The following is a 20,009-nucleotide window of genomic DNA, read 5'->3' as shown; positions in this document are numbered from 1 at the left end:
GAGCACCACATAAAAGAAGCATTGAGGTTGACAAGGGAATAGTGTACTCAGGGCGGGGACTTTCAAAGTCCCTCTCTGACAGAGGTTTCTTACTACTACCACTAAAGGTCATAGCTGCCAGACTGGGACTGAGGCAGTTGGAGAGGGAAAAACATACTTGACACCATCCTCAATAGTCTACCTGTAGCAGCTATATCTGTCCAATGTGTTAAAGGTAAGATGGACCACCCATTGTAGTGACAAAGTCCTGAAATCACATTGATCATATCTGCCATTGTTTTGCGTGGCACTACCACCACATGGAATGGGGTAAATGTTGAACAGATCTAGTAACTCGAGACTGGGCACACATTGTGGGACATCAGCAGGTGCAAAACTGTATTCAAACCCATTCTGTTACTTCATGGCCTGGCATATCTCCCACTCTAATTGCATTAAAGAAGAGAGGAGGAGAGCATGCCAAGAGCATCCCAGGCATACCTAAAAATGAGGAATCCAAGTGGTGAAACTGCAACACAGCAACCAGTGATAGACAGAGATAAGTGATCCCATATCCAACCGATCAGGTCTACGCTCTGCATTCCTGCCACGTCCAGCCATGAATGCTGATGGTCAATTAAACAAATCACAGGAGGAGGAGGCAGCTTTACAAATAACAACATGGAGGAGTTCAACACATCAGAGCAAAGGTCAAGGCTGAAGCATTTGTAAGTATCTTCAAGCAGAAGTATCAAGTGCATGAACCATCTTCACCTCTTCCTGAGGTCTCCAGCATCACAGATATCAGCTCTTCAGCCAATTCGATTCACTCCACGTGATATCAAGAAATGGCTGAAAGCACTGTAACACAAAAGCAATGAGCCTGAATACTACTGACTGCCCCTTAATATCAAGTAAATATTTATTGGGTGTGATATCAAGTACTCATAGCAAAACTGGAGTCAAAATAATCAGGAGAACGTCTCTGCTGCTTGGAGTTGTATCTAGCACAAAGGAAGACGTGGTTGTGGTTGTTGGACGTCAATCATCTTGTCTTCAGGACATTATTGTAGACGTCCTCAGGGTTGTGTCTTAGACTCGCTGCTTCGTCAATGAGCTTCCCTCCAACACAAGCCCAGAAGTCAGAATGTTTCCTGATGATTGAATAATGTTTAGCATCAACTTCAACTTCTGAGATACTGAACCAGCACGTGTCAAAATGCAGCAAGACCTGGACAACATTCAGGCTCGGACTGATAAATGGCTAGGCATATTTTACCTCACACAACTGCCAAGTGATGACTATCCCCGTAAAGAGAGCATCCAAGAATTATTCCTTGAATGGCATTACCATTTCTGAATCACTATGATCAACAATTCTGGGGACTTATCATTGACCCTAACCTCAATTGGATTCATTGTATAAATACTATTTCTACTGGAGCAGGTCAGAGGTGAGGAATTCTGTGCTGAGCAACTAACCTTTGGAACCTAAAAGCCATCCACACAGCACAAGTCAGGCACATGATGGAACACTTTGTTTTGTTTTGTTTTTTTTTTCATTCAGGTGGGAAGCTTTACCCACGGTCAGTCAGTTAGCAAATTTCCAGACACTTGATACAGTCTTTGCAGAAATTGCAATTGTCACCTGCCCCTCAGCAGCTACTGGAGCAGCCTTTGGGTTAATTTTTTTTAGAAAGGAGAAGCAGTTCCAGAAAATTGTATACTCAGTGCAGTACGTGTTTAAGGTTACGAATGCGACATGTCTTCGTTGGGTACTTCAGAAATGATGTGCCAAACATCGTAAATGTTCCCTGAAAATTGGCCAGCAAAGAATGGAAATGCAAGTTTAACCTGGAAAGAACCTTAGCCAAAGAACAACGAACAGTACAGCACAGGAACAGACTCTTCGGCCCACCAAGCCTGAATCACCACATGAAGCCTTTTTTTTAAGCTAAAAACCTTTTGCCAATATGTGATCCATATCCCTCTATTCCCTGCTCATTCATAAATCTTTTAAGATGCTGCTCAGAACATTGTTATTATGCTTCTATCATCTCCTGTGGCAGCACATTCCAGCTACACTTTGTGTAAAAAAACTTACCTCTCACATCTCCTTTGAACTTTTTTGCCTTTCACCTCAAACCTATATCCACTCATAACTGACATTTCTGGGAAAACAAGAAGGCCTATCCATTCTATCCAAACCTCTCATAATTTTGTAAACTTCTATCAGGTCGGCCCACAGCCTCCAATGTTCATGTGAAACAAATCAAGAGTGTCCAATCTCTCCCCATAGTTTCTACCCTCCAACATCCTGATGAACTTATTTTGGACCCTTTCCAAAGCGTCTCCATCTTTTTGGTAGTGTGGTGACCAGAACTGTACGTGGTATTCCAAATATGACCGAACTAAAGTTCCATACAGCTATAACATGAGCTGAATATAACTGAATGCACTGCCGGGTCTTGTACACTAAATTAATGACCGTTTGCTCTTTACTTTGTTTTTTTTTCAATATTTTAAAATTCTTTCTCTCATGCGTATTGAGGGATTGTTGTGTTTTGGATGAGATTTTAAGTAAAGGCCCCATTTATTTTCTCAACTGGATATAAAAAGGAAGCCCGGCACTTTTGGAAGAAAAACATAGGAATTCTTCCAAATGGCCTGTGCAAGATTTATCCTTTACCTCATAACTAAAAGAGATTTGTTCAGTTCCATTGGTGTTTTTGGGAGTTTGCAATATACAAGCGACCATTAATCCAGAACCCCAAGTTATGTTCTGGTTTTTAATCCCACCACGGCACATGGTGGAATTTGAATTCAATTTTAAAAACCTGGAATTAAGAGTCTAATAGTCATCGTGAATCCATTGCCAATTGTCAGATTAAAAAAGAACTTGTCTGGTTCACTCATGTCCTTCAGGGAAGGAAACTTCCAACCGTAACTGGTCCGGCTTAGATGTGGCTCCAGACCCACAGCAATTAGGGATGGGCAAAAAGTGCTGGCCTAGTTAGCAATGCTGTCATCCTGGGAATGACTACCTGAAAAACAATAATTTAACTCCCGCATTCCTACATTATCTAATGTTGAAAATTAGCTGCAAGCATTTTAGGACTAGATAGATACAAATTTATCTTCCTGATACTTCATTAATTTTTTGACCATTTTTATCTTGTCTAGTGAAGATAGTCAGGAAATCTTCTCCATTTGGTATTCCTTCTCTCATTGGCTTTTGAGAAGTTCATAATGAAAAAAAAAATTTAGGGGATGTTTTTTATTCACATGTTTTTTTCCTCTGCCTTTTGAGCATTATTTTAGTGCACAAAACTACTTGAGCTACTTCTGTCCATGATTTCTGATATTGACTACATCTCCACAATATTGGCAAAGGTAAAGGTCATGTTAGTTAAACGAAGTAAACAAGATTTAGTCAATTTTTGGAATAATAGCTTACTGTTCCACTATGACATTCATTAAGACTGTAGTTTGACTGAAAAGAGCTTTAGCGTGAGGAAGCAGAAGTGTTTAAATGAAATCCAGTGCTGGGGCATGACTTTTGGGCTGCATGAGCTGAAGTAGTTTCCTTAAAGAAAGAATATCGATCCATGGAGAAGGTAAGGTCATTTTTCACACCCACGGCGGTGACCTAGATTTTTGACAGGATTTAATTACAGCATAGTGAGCAAAAAGGAGCAATCTCACTAATTAACATTGGATGGACGTTGCATTTATAAATTAAATGGGAGAGATGCTTGTTTAAAAGAAAAGCAATAGAACTTGAAGGAATACAACAAAAACGCATTTTGAATAGAAAGGCGAAGTGAACAAAGGTTGGCTTTTTTGAAGCTCTATGTTTATTTGAATTTTCTAGTTGATTTGTGCTCTGTGCATGTTTATAAGTGTTTCTGTCTCTCTCTCTCTCTCTCTCCCTCTCTCCCTCTCTTTCCGAAAAAGGACATCAATTCTGACAGTGTGAGTACCCACCTCAATGCAAGCATTTCCTGTAGATACCTATTACCTTGATACCAGCACTTACTGTCAGTACCCACCATATGTACCACTTCCATAGCATATCTATCACTTCAATATTGGCATTTCCCCAAGGGCACTTGCCACCTGAAAAACCAGCACTTCCTTTGATTACCCTGTCACCTTAATTCTAGCGTCTTTAGCATGTACCTATTGCAATAATCTCAGCATTTCTTGTGAGTTCAGGTCATCTCAAATAGGCACTTTCATTGGTTATCCATCACATTAATGTGAGCATTTCCTCTTTGTACTTGTCAGTTTAATACTAACTTTTTTCATGGCTACCTATCACCTCAGTATTAATGTATTCTATTTAAACCCATCGTCTCAATACCAACATTTTCTGTGGGTACTCATCAGCTCAATGTTTGTACTTAATGATGTACTTTGTCATAGACGAATATTCTGGATCCTTACACACATTGTATTGATCTTGTACCCAATCTCAGTTCTGTTTGTTTGGAGTCAGGCTCTTCAAGTGTCTTATATATGGACATTAGGAATATATTGTGGCAATTCATTTATGGTTATAAAATCTCATTAAGCACTAAAGACAGTACAGATTCATCAATCCCAGAAATGGGATTCAAGTCAATAGTTAATGTCAGAACTCACTGGGGTACTGCACCGTAAATCAAGTCCCACTGATCTTGGCATCATCACAAAGGTTAAAGATTTTATCAATCTATGCAAAATTTCACAATTTCCTTGCCTTTTCAGGCCTAGCTTATCAGAACGTATGGACCAGTGTTTCTGTACTGAACAAGAATTACTAATTATTACAAATATATTGATTCTAGCTACAGATAAGCAACAATGAACTGCTGACACATAACACTACTGGTTGAAAGTCTTTATAAATACTTTATAAAATGCTCCTTGCACACATATACAGACAGACACAAAAAAGGAACTGGTAGGAGGGCAGATGGAAAAAATCTGGGAAGGCAGCTGTATGGTCCCTGTCCATAGGGTTCACTGAGATGATCCTTTTGGGTTGTCATGACTTGCTGCATCACATGACTTACTTTGCCGGCTAGTTTCACTTGCTTGCAAGAGGCACAGAGTAATTCTAAAGTTTATGACTTATTAGGTAAAACTATCACCTTCTAGCAACTGGTGAGGGAAATTAAACTTGCTTTCTTCAGGCTTTAGGTGTTTGTTTTACTGCAGAGAAATGGACTTCACTTAATCTTCCAGAGGTCTGAAGGCTTCTGGACATACCATTTTTGCCCACTAGCTGTTCAGTTACCTCAGAGCCAATTACATTGCTGTTGGCAAGCAGAAGGCCTTTGTCATCATCGACTGCTCAGCACTCCAAAGATCAATCAACTACTTGCGACTGGCTGAATCTTACTTTGTACACAACCCCTTGGTATCAGTCTATCTGCAGTGAGCTGTCCTCGCTGCTTGAACGATCAACAGTGTAAGCATTGCTTACAATGAATGCTGGTGCGTGCATTTAAAAAGTTTAGCAATTCCTTCCACAATATTTGGCTTTTAAAACAATCCTTTTCTCTTTTCCCTAGAAAATAAAAAAAGATCTGGTGTCTATATTAATTTTTTTTATCCATTGATTGGAAAAGATAGCCTCCACCTTGATTTCTGAGAATTAATACATTCTGCACTTTCACCTATTCAGTACTAAGTTACAGATATGAATTCAATCATGTTTGATTTTTGAAGCAGAGAAGAAAATAAACCTACTCACGTATGTCTCTATTTTCTTTTAAGTATGCGCAAAGTAAATTTTAAGTTTACAATCACCAAGTGTGCACAGGGCACGAGGTGATGGAGCAAAGTAGGCAGTATTAGATCCTTTGCAGTTGTTCATTTACACAGAATTGGATATTGAATTCTTTAACTGTGATAGGATTGGATAAAACGGATGGTGTGTTGGATACTACTTTATTTGCTCCACTGCTTGAGGAGAAATTATAGCCCATTTTGTTTACACTTACACAATCCTGAGACAAAAACAACTTGCTTCTAGTTTGCTTCACGATGTAATAGAAGTAAAGGATTAGACTGGGATTTACCCAAATAACAAAGGAAAAAAAACTGGAGAAGTTGAGATCCACTCTAAAAGGCCATCTAGGTGAACGGAGTTAAAAATCACACAACACCAGGTTATAGTCCAACAGATTTATTTGGAAACACTAGCTTTCAGGTTGACAACCATCTGATGAAGGAGCAGCGCTCCGAAAGCTAGTGCTTCCAAATAAACCTGTTGGACTATAACCTGGTGTTGTATGATTTTTAACTTTGCACACTCCAGTCCAACACTGGCATCTCCAAATCATTGATAAGCAGAGGTCTTTTTGAGGACTGCACTACATTTTAATCTTTCATCAAAGTGTCGACTTCCATTCCAAACACATCAATGTTGAATATCAGTTTTAGTGACAAGTGTCAGTAACCAAAGTTAGACAGGTCATTCTATTTCGTGTCAGCCAGGTTGCTGCTGACCATCTTTAAACTGCACAGTCTATAATAGCCCAGTGCTATGGGTTGTGATAACTCTATAATCCAGTCTGTGGTAAATTTTTTTACCAGAGATGCTGATGCCACTGTGGTAGCAATATATAGGAGCACTAGGAGAGGCAAAACGTCTTGTAAAGCGGGCACTGGTGGAAATGGCAACTCCCTCCTGGTGGAAATTCTCTGCTGCATGCAGTAGGCCACCATGAATTTTGAGACCAAATCAGTGATCGTTGAAGAATTCTTGCTTAGAGTCTAGGCAATGGAAGCATTGTTCCAACTTGGCAATGGCCTACAGTATCACATTTCTGATGGAAAGTTGGCTTTCATTACATACATGTTTCCTGCAGGCTCATAGCTTGCGATATGGATTTGTGGACCGTATCATCGATGGAAAACCACTCCTTGAAGTGCGCTTGGAGTAGCCAATAGCTGGTCGTGTGACTGCTGCCAGGATTATGGGCATGAGCCACTGCTCATATAATTCTCACACCAGCTAGTATTGAGAGGATTGAATCTCTTTTTGCTCTGACACATTACAGAGTTGGCACATGGCATCTGTAAAGTTGAAAGGGAAAACATACAGTATAGACAATAGGAGGGACTGAAGGGAAAAATAGAATGTGTCGGCTTACTGATAATTACTCAGCACTTATTAATCATTCAAGATGTGAACATGTAATGATATAATTGAATAATAGTCATTTCTATTAGTTTGATTGTGACTGGATGATATATTCATGTGTATTACCTTGAAATGTGAACTATGTGAATACCATTGGGTGTTGATAAGAGTTGAGTAAATGTGAAACATGTGATGGGAAACTTGTTATCTGTAGCAACAGTATAAAATTTGCAATAAAATTTCAGCTGCACACCATTTTCTTGAAGTGTACATCCCCTTTACATGCATGAAAACACATTTTAATAAAGGAACCTGAGTCTTGTCTGGTCTGAGAGGAAGGAAAAAGTTAAACTCACCCTTTCCCAGTCAATGACAAAGGAAGTCCACAACATCACAGACCAAATCCCACAAACCACTCGCTCAAATCCAATATCTGAAATAAGTGGTATTTCAGTATATATAAACTAGTCACCTTACTTCACAGTGGGCATGAAATAGGAGAGCTGAATGATTGAGCATGTAGCTGTAAAGCTGGTGTAGCAGGGCTAGCATCATATTTCTGGGATATTGGACCAATTCTGCTGAAAATGGGACATGGACAAGCTGGGTGGTCTGTACCTGAGTAGAACCAAGATAAATATAATTGCACAGAGACTTATATGTGCTGTTGGGAGGGGCTTAATTTATATTGTCAAATGGAGGGGCATCTTAGGACAAATGGGAGACAGAAACTTTGTGACTCTGAAGGACAGAGGAAGCAGAGGTTACAAAGTGTACAGCCAAGGATTTGCCAGTATTGAAAAGTGTGCATGTAAACACAAGGACTACAGCAAGTAAAGCCAAAGGACTGAAGGCAAAAATACACATGTGGCAGCATGAAATAATTGCTATGCCAGCAACTTAACTTAATGAGAGGCAGGAATGGTAGCTCAGCATCCCTGGATATGGAGTTTTCTGGTAGGGTAGAGAAAGGGATAAAAGAAGAAATGTAGACACATGGAATTATAGTTGAAAGTTCCAATTGCAGCTTTTGAAGTGGAGTTCAATTACTAGTGGTGTACACAATGCTTTGTTTTGGGGCCATTGCTGTTTGTCATTTTTATGAACGACCTGGATGAGGGTGTAGAAGGATGGATTAGTAAATTTGCGGATGACACTATGGTCGGTAGAGTTGTGAATAGTGCAGAATGATGTTGTAGGTTGCAGAGGAACATGGATAACTGCAGAGCTGGGCTCAGAGGTAGCAAAAGGAGTTTAATGCTGAAAAGTGTGAGCTGATATATTTTGGAAAGAGCAACAGGAATGCAGAGTACTGGGCTAATGGTAAAATTCTTGGTAGTGTAGATGAACAGAGAGATCTCGGTGTCCATGTCCATAGATCCCTGAAAGTTGCCACCCAGGTTGATAGGGTTGTTAAGAAGGCAAACAGTGTGTTAGATTTATTGGTAGGGGGATTGAGTTTTGGAACCATGAGGTCATGCTGCAGCTGTACAAAACTCTGGTGCAGTTGCATTTGGAGTATTGCATACAGTTCTGGTCACCGCATTATAGGAAGGATGTGGAAGCTTTGGAAAGGGTTCAGAGGAGATTTACCAGGATGTTGCCTGGTATGGGGGGACGGTCTTACAAGGAAAGGCTGAGAGTCTTGAGGCTGTTTTCCTTGGAGAGAAGAAGGTTGTGAGGTGACTTAACTGAGACATAGAAGATAATCAGAGGGTCAGATAGGGTGGACAGTTAGAGCCTTTTTTCTCAGATGGTGATAGCTAGCATGAGGGGACATGGCTTTAAATTAGGTATCGGACAGATGTCAGAGGTATGTTCTTTACTCAGAGAGTAGTAGGGGCGTGGAATATATTGCCGGCAACAATAGTAGATTCACTGTATTTAAGGGCATTTAAATGATCATTGGATAGTCATATGGACAAAAATGGAATAATGTAGATTTGATGGGCTTCAGATTGGTTTCAGTACAACATCGAGGGTCAAAGGGCTTGTACTGCTCTGTAATGTTCTATGTTCTATGTTCTATAAACCTTGTAAAGTTATGGGCATGGTTTTCTTGTTTCTGGCAGATGGAAATAGAATCATTCTCTTTGAATAGAAATATTAATATTGTCCCTTTAGCAATAGTGGTTAGCAAGCCATGAGGTGCTGAAAATTCCTCTAGTTCAGTCTGGAAGAGAGAGACTCTCAAGGGTCAATCACCACAATCACTGTCACACCAGATGGCAATGCAGTCCTTACAGTGCTCTGAGATTTACAGTTTTGGCTGAAGCACGTTACAGTTTTCTGTGAAGGTATCCTTCCTGAAGCAAAAAGATTTGACAAAATGTTCCTCACTGATATTCAGCAAGGTGAATTGCTCCCTGAGCAGACTAAGAGGGTCTAGCAACCTGGTGAGAGTCGTTCTCCAGCTCTTCCCTCACCTCCTCCCTCTTCAAGCAGCTCAGCCTGCTCAGTGTGACCTCTGAGAATACTCAAGGGGAAATTGGCTCGTGCTCTCAGGCCTGCAAGCAATTGATTTGTGCCAACAAATCCATGACATCAGTAAAGTGTCCTGAACCACCTGCCACACCATTCCTGCTCTGTTTTTTGAATTTGAAAGAGGTAGTGCCACCATAAACATATACAGAATAAAATCAACTGGCAGGAGAAATGAACCAGCACCTAACCTATAATTGCTTGACAATCATTGAGGATTTGGGTTTTCTCTTTTGCGGCTGGTAGTGTATTCAGTTGTGTATGATTACAAAAAGACATTAGTTGGCGCACTGAACTTCAAACTGACAATGTTGCCATCAATCATCATGGCTCACCGATAGATATCATGATCGGCTATCGTTGCACGCAACAGACTGGGTGTATCAAGCAGATAAAAAAAACATCCTTGCGGAAAATGTTAAATTGTAATAATGATACAAATAATCATTGTTTAGCTCTGATTCCGTAAATTCCAACCTCGGGTGACTCTCTGTGTGGGGTTTGCACATTCTCCCCGTGTCTGTGTGAGTTTCCTTTGGGTGCTCTGGTTTCTTCCCACAATCCAATATTGCGCAGGTTAGGTGAATTGACCATGCTATTTTGCCCATAGTGTTCAGGGATGTGTAGGTTAGGTGCATTAGTTAGGAGTAAATGCAGAGTAATAGGGTAGGGAATGGGTGGGTTACTCTTCAGAGGGTCGGTGTGGACTTGTTGGTCCAACTGGCCTGTTTCCACACTGTAAGGATTCTATGTGTGTACAATATGTTAATTTAATGCTTGTCTATCATTATAAGATTTCAAATAATAATGAAAAGGATTAATGAGTTTTGAGAAGATTTGTAGCTTAGGTTGAGGTTCTAGTTGTAGGTTTGCTCACTGACCTAGAATGTTCATTTTCAGACATTTCGTCACCATACTAGGTAACATCTTCAGTGAGGATCCGGATGAAGCACTGGTGGTGTAGCTCATTTTCTATTTATATGTTTGGGTTTCCTTGGATTGGTGATGTCATTTCCTGTGGTCATGTCATTTCCTGTTCTTTTTCTCAGGGGGTGGTAAATGGGATCCAACTCAATGTGTTTGGTTTTGATAGAGTTCTGGTTGGAATGCCATGCTGCTAAGAATTCTCGTGCATGTCTCTGTTTGGCTTGTCCTAAAATGGATGTGTTATCTCAGTCAAGGTGTTGTCCTTCCTCATCTGTATGTAAAGATACTAGTGAGAGTGGGTCATGTCTTTTTGTGGCTAGTTGATTTTCATGTATCCTGGTGGTTGGTTTTCTGCCTGTTTGTCCAATGTAATGTTTGTTACAGTTCTTGCAAGGTATTTTGTAAATGACATTAGTTTTGCCTGTTGTCTGTATAGGGTTTTTCAAGTTCATTAGCTGCTGCTTTAGTGTGTTGGTGGGTTTTTGGGCTACCATGATGCCAAGAGGTCTGAGTAGTCTGGCAGTCATTTTTGAGACATCTTTGATGTAGGGGAGAGTGGCTAAGGTTTCTGGACGTGTTTTGTCTGCTTGTTTGGGTTTATTGCTGAGAAATCGGTGGACTGTGTTCATTAATTACCCATTCTTTTTGAATACACTGTATAGATGATTTTCTTTTGCTTTGCATAGTTCCTCTGTGCTGCAGTGTGTGATGATTCATTGAAATAATGTTCTAATGCAGCTTCGTTTGTGGATATTGGGATGATTGCTTCTGTAGTTCAATATTTGGTCCATATGTGTTGTTTTCCTGTAGATGCTGGTTTGAAGTTCTCCATTGGCTGTTCACTCTCCTGCGACATCTATGAATGGCAGTTTGTTGATGTTTTCCTCCTCTTTAGTGAATTTTATGCCAGTAAGAGTATTATTGATGGTCTTGAATGTTTCCTCTAATTTGTTTCGTCTAGTGATGACAAAGGTGTCATCCACGTAATGGACCCAAAGTTTGGGTTGGATGGTTGGCAGAGCTGTTTGTTCAAGTCTCTGCATTACTGCTTCTGCTAAGAACCCTGATATTGGAGATCCCATGGGTGTTCTGTTGGTTTGTCTGTAAGTTTTGTTGTTGAAGGTGAAGTGGGCGGTAATGCATAGGTCCACTAGCCTGACGACATTGTCCTTGTTGATGAAGTTGGTGGAGTTTGGTGTATGTGTCTTTGATTCTTCTAATAGTGCAGTCAGCGTTTCCTTGTCCAGGTTGATGTTAACCCCATCAAGCAAGACCATTATTTCATCCTCTTCTATTTTGGTGTCTTAGATGATCTTCAGGAATTCTTGGGTGGAGTGGATGGGGTGGATGGGGTGGCGTGAGTCTTCTACTAAGTGTTTTAGTCTTTGGTTTATCTCCTTGGCCAGTTTGTAAGTTGGTGTTCCAGGTAGTGAGACTATGGGACTGAGGGGGGCTCCTGGTTTGTGAATTTTGGGTAATCTGTATAAGCGTGGTGTGTTGGATCCATTTGGTTTCAATTTTTTGAAAGTGGGTCTTATTTATTTCTCCAGATTTCTGAAGTATTTTGAGTAGGGCTGTGATTTGGTTCTCTAGTTGTGGGATGGGGTGTATCGCCACTTGTTGGTAAGTGTTGGTATCTGGGAGTAGTGCGTTCGCTTTCTCAATATAGTCTCTTTGATTTAAAATGACTGTCAAGCATCCTTTGTCTGCAGGTAGGATAACAATGTTTTTATCTTTTTTTAGTCTTTCTAGTGCTTTCCTTTCTTGTGTATTCAATGGGTTTCCTTCCTTTTTGCTGCTTAATGTTGGTGCAACTGCCTGTCTGATGGGTTGCTGGGTTTCTTCTGTGAGCTGGTTGTCTTTCAGTGTTGTTTCTAATGCTGCTAAGAAATCTTTCTTGTCCGCATCCTGGAAGTTGTAATTTAATCCTCTTACTAAGACGGTTTTCTCAGTGTCTGTTAAGGGTCGGACAGATAAGTTTTTTATCCATGCTTCTGTGTTGTCAGTGTTGTTATTTTGTGTATGCCTAGATTTTTCTGGAGGTCCAGTTTTTTCATTTGTCGCTGTCTAATATCTATGGCTTGTTGTACTGTGTGTCCATTCATGGTCAGTTGCTTGAGTGAGTAAAGATTTTTGGTGCAACCAATTGGGAAACCAATGCCATCTGACAGAGTGCCACCCGCAAACAGCTGTACTTACAAATGCCTAAGAAAACAGGTACTACCTAAATGTCTTAAATACAAACCTCCCCTTTACACGCCACTAGCCAAAAGAATAGTAGAGGGAAAAAGTGAGGACTGCAGATTCCTGAAGAAGGGCTCATGCCCGAAACGTCGATTCTCCTGCTCCTTGGATGCTGCCTGACCTGCTGTGCTTTTCCAGCAACACATTTTCAGAAAAGAATAGCAGAGCAAAACAGCCGCAGAATGCTTAGAGAAATGATTAATGATACCCACAACAGACTCCGTAAATACAACCGGGAAATTTTGCGCCAAAATGACATGGGGGTATGCAAGTTGAGGCAGGAGTTTGCAGGGAAATAGTGTAGTCTTACACATCATTTTGCTACTCACACTAAATGAAATGTCTGTAAGAAGGCTAAAAGGGAGCACTGTGATCTCACTGATGCATAGAGGGGAATATCTGATATTCACGACATTATTAATGTGACACTGAACTGAAGCACCCGAATTATTGGGGCATAAAGTAAACTTCAGTTACGATGTGGCTGGCATCGTAACTGAAATGAAGCAGAAATCGAAGACATGGTTAATAAATGCAGTCATTAATCCTTTCTCTTAGCATCACCAACAGGGACAGAATCCTAATAATTTCAGCCAGTTTGTTTTTCTGCAAGCCCAGTTTTGTGATTATCAAAGAATAATTGGCTGCATCTTAATTAGAAAAGAGAAAGCTTTTTCAAAATTTAAAGCAACATGATACAAAAATTCTGCAACAACGTTTTCGGTTCCAAAATCCCTACATTGTGTATTTGAATAGTCATAGGTTTTCTGAGGAACCTGTTTTGTGAAGTTGTTACCTACCTACATGTCTCTGAGAAAGCAGCTGCGTTACCAGTTCTGGCTCTTGTCAATTCTAACCTGATCCAAGATGGGCAAGGGAAGATTGAGTTGATTTGTCCAGCTTAAAGCCAATTGCTCCTCTTGATGAGCTGGTCAAAGATTTAATAACAACAGGTTTCAGGCATAAGCATTAAAGGGAAACTGTCATTTACTGATACAGGGCTTATGTCTGAAACGTTGACTCTCCTGCTGCTCGGATGCTGCCTGACCGGCTGTGCTTTTCCAGTGCCACACATTTCGACTCTAATCTCCAGCGTCTCCCACTTTCTCCTCATAAGTTGACATTTGTGTTTACTGAGACCTGTGAACTTTGTATTACCCCATCAGAACTTTGTAACAATTGGAAAAAACACCATGATGTAAAAATTAGGCATATATTTAATACTGTAGCAATCTTGTAGGTTCTTATGTTCAAATGTTCTAACAATCCAAGAGGTCTCTCTGAATTTGTCTCAACTTCCTGCTAATAGGTGTTGGACACCCAGTGTTAAATGAACTAAATTATAGGCAATTCTTTTTGTCTTGCTTGCTATTGAGTTCTAAATTCTTATCCTTCTGTACAAACAACTCCATTGTCCAAATTCCTCCATCCCTGTAACCTCCTCCAGCCCGATATCACCCGCTGAGAGTTTCACAATTCTCCATTACTGGCTTTTTGCACATTTCCCCAATTAGTTTGCCCTTCCTTTGGTGACCTTGCCATTTTAGACAATACTTTCCAGGTGATCTACATTCAAACTCAATCATTCTCAGTATATGGTCAGTAGATTGGAAAACGTCATGCAGAAATCGGCTGTGCTTTTCTTAAAACCCCTGAACATCTATTCGTTCATTATTTTCATTGTCTCTGAATATTGGATGAAGTTTAATCTCAGAAGAAAGAATTTATGTTTATTTGGACAAAGAATCCCTGACAGGGAAAGATAAAAAAAGCTTGTTTAGTATTTCCTCTGAAGTGAATGGCAGTAAATCAGTTGAATTTCATTTTACTTACAAACTTCATTATATAAGGAGTATTAATTAATTTTAAATATATTTTTCAAAACTCCAGTCAGTGGATAATACCAAAAATCTACTAATTATTCAACCTTTCCAACATTAATGACACATCCCGCATCACAGTCAGTACTGTTTGGATTCACCCAGAACTCTGACTTGGAGCTGTGATAGAACGTGCACCCTATTATACCCTTGAAAGCCTGGTTTGAACACCAGTGACTCTTTCAATATTGTTGTAGTTGCAGATTGTAGAGAAATCAGGGAACCCAACTACTTTTATTGTCATGATTTCCATAAATTATAGCATGTTGTACACACGTTTTAGATTAATGTTACCAGTTGCATATTGAAATAATTTTGGCCATCATTCATAGTTAGTACGTTCTTTCAGCTTTTAAGTCAGTGTTGGAGGCTTTTGGCTGCTAAAGGACTGCGTAGACTTTCAGAACATTAAAATATATTGAAAAATAAGCATGTTGAACCTGTTTGGGATATTTACCAGTGAATACATACTCTTGCCATTCATAATTTTTGTGACAGGCAAAATTCTGTAAGCCATTGAACACTGTACAGTATCAGGAGAGTTATATATTAAACTTTACATCACACCGGTTTGTGAAAATTTATGAAAACTATTTTGTACTTAGCAAACATGTGCATATAGCAGTTGAGAGTGTGGTGCTGGAAAATCACAGCAAGTCAGGCAGCATCTGAGGAGCAGGAGAATCAACATATTGGGCATAAGGAAGGGCTGTTCCTGAAGAAGGACTTATGCCCGAAACATCAATTTTCCTGCTCCTCGGATGCTGCCTGACCTGCTGTGCTTTTCCAGCACCACGCACTCGACTCTGATCTCCAGCATCTGCAGTCCTTACTTTTTCCCATGTGCATAGCATATACATTTTGATCTGACTCTAAGGATTATTGTGCCAAAGTGCAGTAGCAAATAAAGAATGCCTAATTTTGTTTTGCTTTCTCACACAGTCAATAAAAATCTCAAAAGTAACCAGTGTCCATTTCCAGGCTTTGGTTGAGTGATCACTGCCAAATGTCATTCACATGTCACCTATCATTTAATTGTTGATGCAATTTCATTCTCTTATTTGTATGGATGGGTGATGCTGGAGGAAGATGGGGTGCGGGGTTTAATTGAAAGATGAGAACATCTATAGGCAGTCTGAATGTTTTGGATATATTATGTACGGCCAATTTATTATCTTCTATCCTGTTCTGTACATGGAGTAGAATGCCCTAATGGAAACTCACTCTGAGCTGAAAAAACATTCACTTTATCAAAATGTTTCCTTGAATTAGAATCAATAAATTTATGTGTAACATGGTTGATTGAAAAAAGGTTCTTGAGGCACTGGAGAATTGAAGACATTTGTCTGCCTCCAATGGCTAATGTTAGGGTAGGGATGATGTCTGCTTTCTCCGAATATTATAATTCATTTCCACATTATAAAGTTTAGTGTTTTCCCAAATGCATGCATGCATGTATGCACACATACGTACACACACTCACAAACGCACACAGATATACGCACATACATATGCATATTCACATACACAGGCATGCACACACATTGGCACACGCACAGATACACGCACACAGACAGACACACTCATGAACAAACATAAACAAACAGATAGACACATTCACAGACACATGCTATGCAAATAGATACACATCCACACAGGTTCACATGGACAAGCATGTATACTTTGTCACAACTCCACTAAACTGTCTGTCATCATATTCATTGCACGATCCTTGCATTAAATTTAGTCTTATCAGTTGCCTTGATTCCCTCTTGTACAGAAAATCGATCTGACTGAAGCAACTGATTGATAAAAGAATTCAATTATTCCTCTGGAATAGGATGTTCAGCTAGCAATTTGCTATAGTGTCAATTGCCCATAAACATTAGGGCAGGAGTAATCTATTAGGCCCTCAAGACTGCTCTGCCATTCAGTTGGGTAATGGCTAACGTGTATCTGAACTCCATTTACCTGCCGTAGTTCCACATCCCTTGATAAATTCCCCTAACAAACTCTAGCTATCTCAGTGTGAAAACTCCAATTGTCCCAGTATCCTCAGTTTTTTGAGGGGTGGAGAGTTCTAACTACCCTTGTATGAAAAATATCTTTCCTGTTTTGCTGGTTTCCATTGTAAATTATAAGACATGTTCTCCTTTTCTTGATTATCTTATGGTAGGAAATACTTGCTCTGTATTTGCCATTCTGAATCCTACAGAACATGCCCCTCAAACCCAGCTACAGGAATTGGGACCGTTCTTTGGTATAGTGAAGGTATGGGAAGAAAATAAACCTTCTGAGGGCACATGTGTGTCATTTCATTGTAAATATGCTTGCACTTTTGTTAAACATTTGTTTGTCTGAAAAGTATTTTAATAAGCGAGCCTAAGGGTAACCATGTGTAACCACTGTCTACTGTTGTTTTAAAAAATGCCCATTTGGTTCACTAATGTCCTTTGGGGAAGGAAGTCTGCCTGCCTTACCTGTTCTGGTCTACATATGACTCCAGACTCACAGCAAAGTGGTTGATTCTTCACTGCTCCCTTGGCAATTAGGGATGGCTAATCAATGCTGATCTCTGTGATGTTCGCTTCCCAAAAACTTGCATACCTAAGGTCTCTTTCTAAATCTTAGCTTTGGTGAGTTCACATCCATTTGAGGTTTCAGCAGCCACTTTCGACATCCCAAAGATGAAGGAAGTTGGAATGGCCATGCATGACTCACCTCTCGCAAGCAGCCAACTCTGACTTCAGAGATCCTGCAATAATCACATTGATGACTGCAGTCAAGCCATTGCGCCTTGATGTGGATGACACTGAGGCAAAAGCAATGTACAGGGATTGTGGTCATCCCTGGCCTGCACAATTATGCTCACCTTGTGACTGAGAGGATGGAGTTGGTGATGATTTCACACGTTCCTGTGGGCAACATTTCATTCACGTATCAGCTTTTCAAGGGATTGCCATTCAAGACTGAGTGGTGAACAATGGGAACATTTCAAGTCCATTCAGAGGGCGGTGGCATGCTGAGAGAAGCTGGACAAAAGCACTGCCCTCTCTCAGATTAAACACTGTCCTACAGCTCAAACAGTTCAGGGTAATTTAATAGTCTAGGCACACTCTGAAATGAAGGATAACCTTTGGTAAAAATGTGAAAAGGAGATACCTCAGGATTTCTGCATATCATGAGCAAATTCACTGCACAAACTGGAAGATCAAACATAAATAGAAATTGCTGGAAAAGCTCAGCAGGTCTGGCAGCATCTGTGAGGAGAAATCGGTATTGAGTGACCCTTCCTCAGATACAAGTGTGGATCACAGGATGTGGCGAGATCAGCTGTCTTTGGAGCATTGAACATTGTAGAGGTACTCATGATCTAGGGTGGATTCAAAGCACAAAGAGTGAAACTTGAGGTGGAATCCACATGGGGTGAGTCTGAGCTGGAGACAAATCACCGAGGAATGTGATGTGGCTATGGAAACGAGTTTTACTAAATATCTGATTGAACACCATGAGGGGCAGTGAAATTAATGATGCTGGACAAGAAAGAAGATCGAAAAGGAAATCCTGTCAGAGAGAAGAGCTGAACCTCTTCAAGGTGACCTTGCCTAGAAGAGTGGCAATGAGTTAACTACTAAATAAAAACCGAAAGAATTGTACATGCTGTAATTCAGAAACAAAAACACGAATTGCTGGAAAAGCTCAGAAGGTCTGGCAGCACCTGTGGAGAGAAATCAGAGTTAATTTTCAGATTGAGTGAGCTCCTCCTCGAGCCATGGGAAATCATATACTGACTAAAGATTTAATATTAAAAATTACACAACGCTAGATTATAGTCCCAACAGGTTTATTCGGAAGCACCAGCTTTCGGAGCGCTGCTCCTTTATCAGATAGTTGTCCTTAAAAGTCACCGAACCTTAGCACCGTGTGATGTCAGTGCCCTGTCTCAGTGACCACTGCCTTCCTCTAAGTGAGGATGACCTGTAAACCGCAGACACTTTAAGTTGGGATTGGCTGGAGATACCATGTGTTTAATCATATGAATTGGCAAAAAAAATCATCAACAGAAGAGTTCAAGAAGAGCAGAGATACCTAGATCCCACATGTACTATAGAATGACTAGGGACTACTTGCCATATAGCTAATAGAAAGTAACATGATGGATGGAACATCATTCATGTTGGAAGAGAATTTCATTTGGATTCTGTATAACCTCTTGTGCTCGATGGTTTATAGCTCTGTCATGGAGTCTTGAAGTTCTCTCTCAGTCAATGTTCTAAACCTCATCCTCAGAGGATTGCTCTTGATCCCCCATTTTCTCTGTATCTACAGCATCTCCCTTTTGTCAGCTCCAGTTGCAAAGGGCACAGTGTGTCACAGCAGTCTGACACATCCTTTCCAGATTGTACTGCAAGACACCATTGGATGAGTTCAGGCACCAAAGCCTCATCTTAAGGGAGATCCATGTTCCATTCAGACATGTTTGGAAAGAGTTTGTCTCCAAGCAGCTATCCCTGTATGGCCTGAGGACATTGATAGGAGTCAGGAATCTATGAGTTCTTCAGTATGTATGCATCATGACAGCTCCCAGGGTATCTGGTGTGTATTTCTAGAATTTCATAAATAAGCTGGACATAGAAGGAATGGAAGACTTTTCAATTGATAATCTTTAGATCTTTAGGCTGTATTCTGATGCAGTCACTGGATTCCCATCAAGGCCACAAGGAAACCTCACCAGTTAGTGAGCCAATAACTATGGGGCATCCTAGAATTGAACTGCACACAATAGTTGCACAACCTCACATTAATCACATTGAAGTGTCACGTTATGATGCCACAGTGTGCCATAGAGGCTTCATGTAGAGGCTGATGTCATGCTTTGATTTGGAGCTCTGAACTGTGAGACCCTCCCCTTATAATTGGATGTTATTGATCCAAAATGCAAATGGTGGAGTTAAATTCAAGCATTTATCCACCATGATGACAATCCCTTCCAAAAGGTCCACCCTTGAACATTGCAGACCATATCCTTTCATACTTACAGCTCAGTGTAAGAAGGTGGCAGCTCTGAAACATTGTCTGCCAGTGTCAGGTATATAAAGCTGGGGATAGTTTTAAGTATCAGTATAGATTGATGCATCTGACAAGACAAGGGATTAACTAGCACAAAGTATGTAACCATTGTGAATGGTTTAATCTATCATTTTTACTGTTAATTGACTGCAAAATGAATGAGCTGTCAATGAAATCTAATTTGATAGTAGATGGGTAGCATTGCTGAATCATTTGCTCCTTGTTCACAATACGTGACATGCTGTTTGGCATGCATGGGACTTCCAAGCAGCTGTGTAGCTGTGCAGCTT

General features: G+C 40.3%; 1 pseudogene; it reads right to left on the bottom strand.

Annotated features, from left to right (window-relative positions):
• LOC148147978 (uncharacterized) overlaps positions 1-17,582 on the bottom strand; it is a 182,583-nt pseudogene extending 165,001 nt beyond the window's left edge.
• Positions 17,583-20,009: the final 2,427 nt, after the last annotated feature.

This window comes from Chiloscyllium plagiosum, unplaced genomic scaffold (assembly GCF_037043375.1).
Source record: "Chiloscyllium plagiosum isolate Xiang-an unplaced genomic scaffold, Cpla_swu_hap1 HiC_scaffold_14, whole genome shotgun sequence".
NCBI lineage: Eukaryota > Metazoa > Chordata > Chondrichthyes > Orectolobiformes > Hemiscylliidae > Chiloscyllium > Chiloscyllium plagiosum.
Note: the sequence above shows the minus strand (reverse complement) of the source record. Positions and strands in the feature narration are given on the sequence as shown.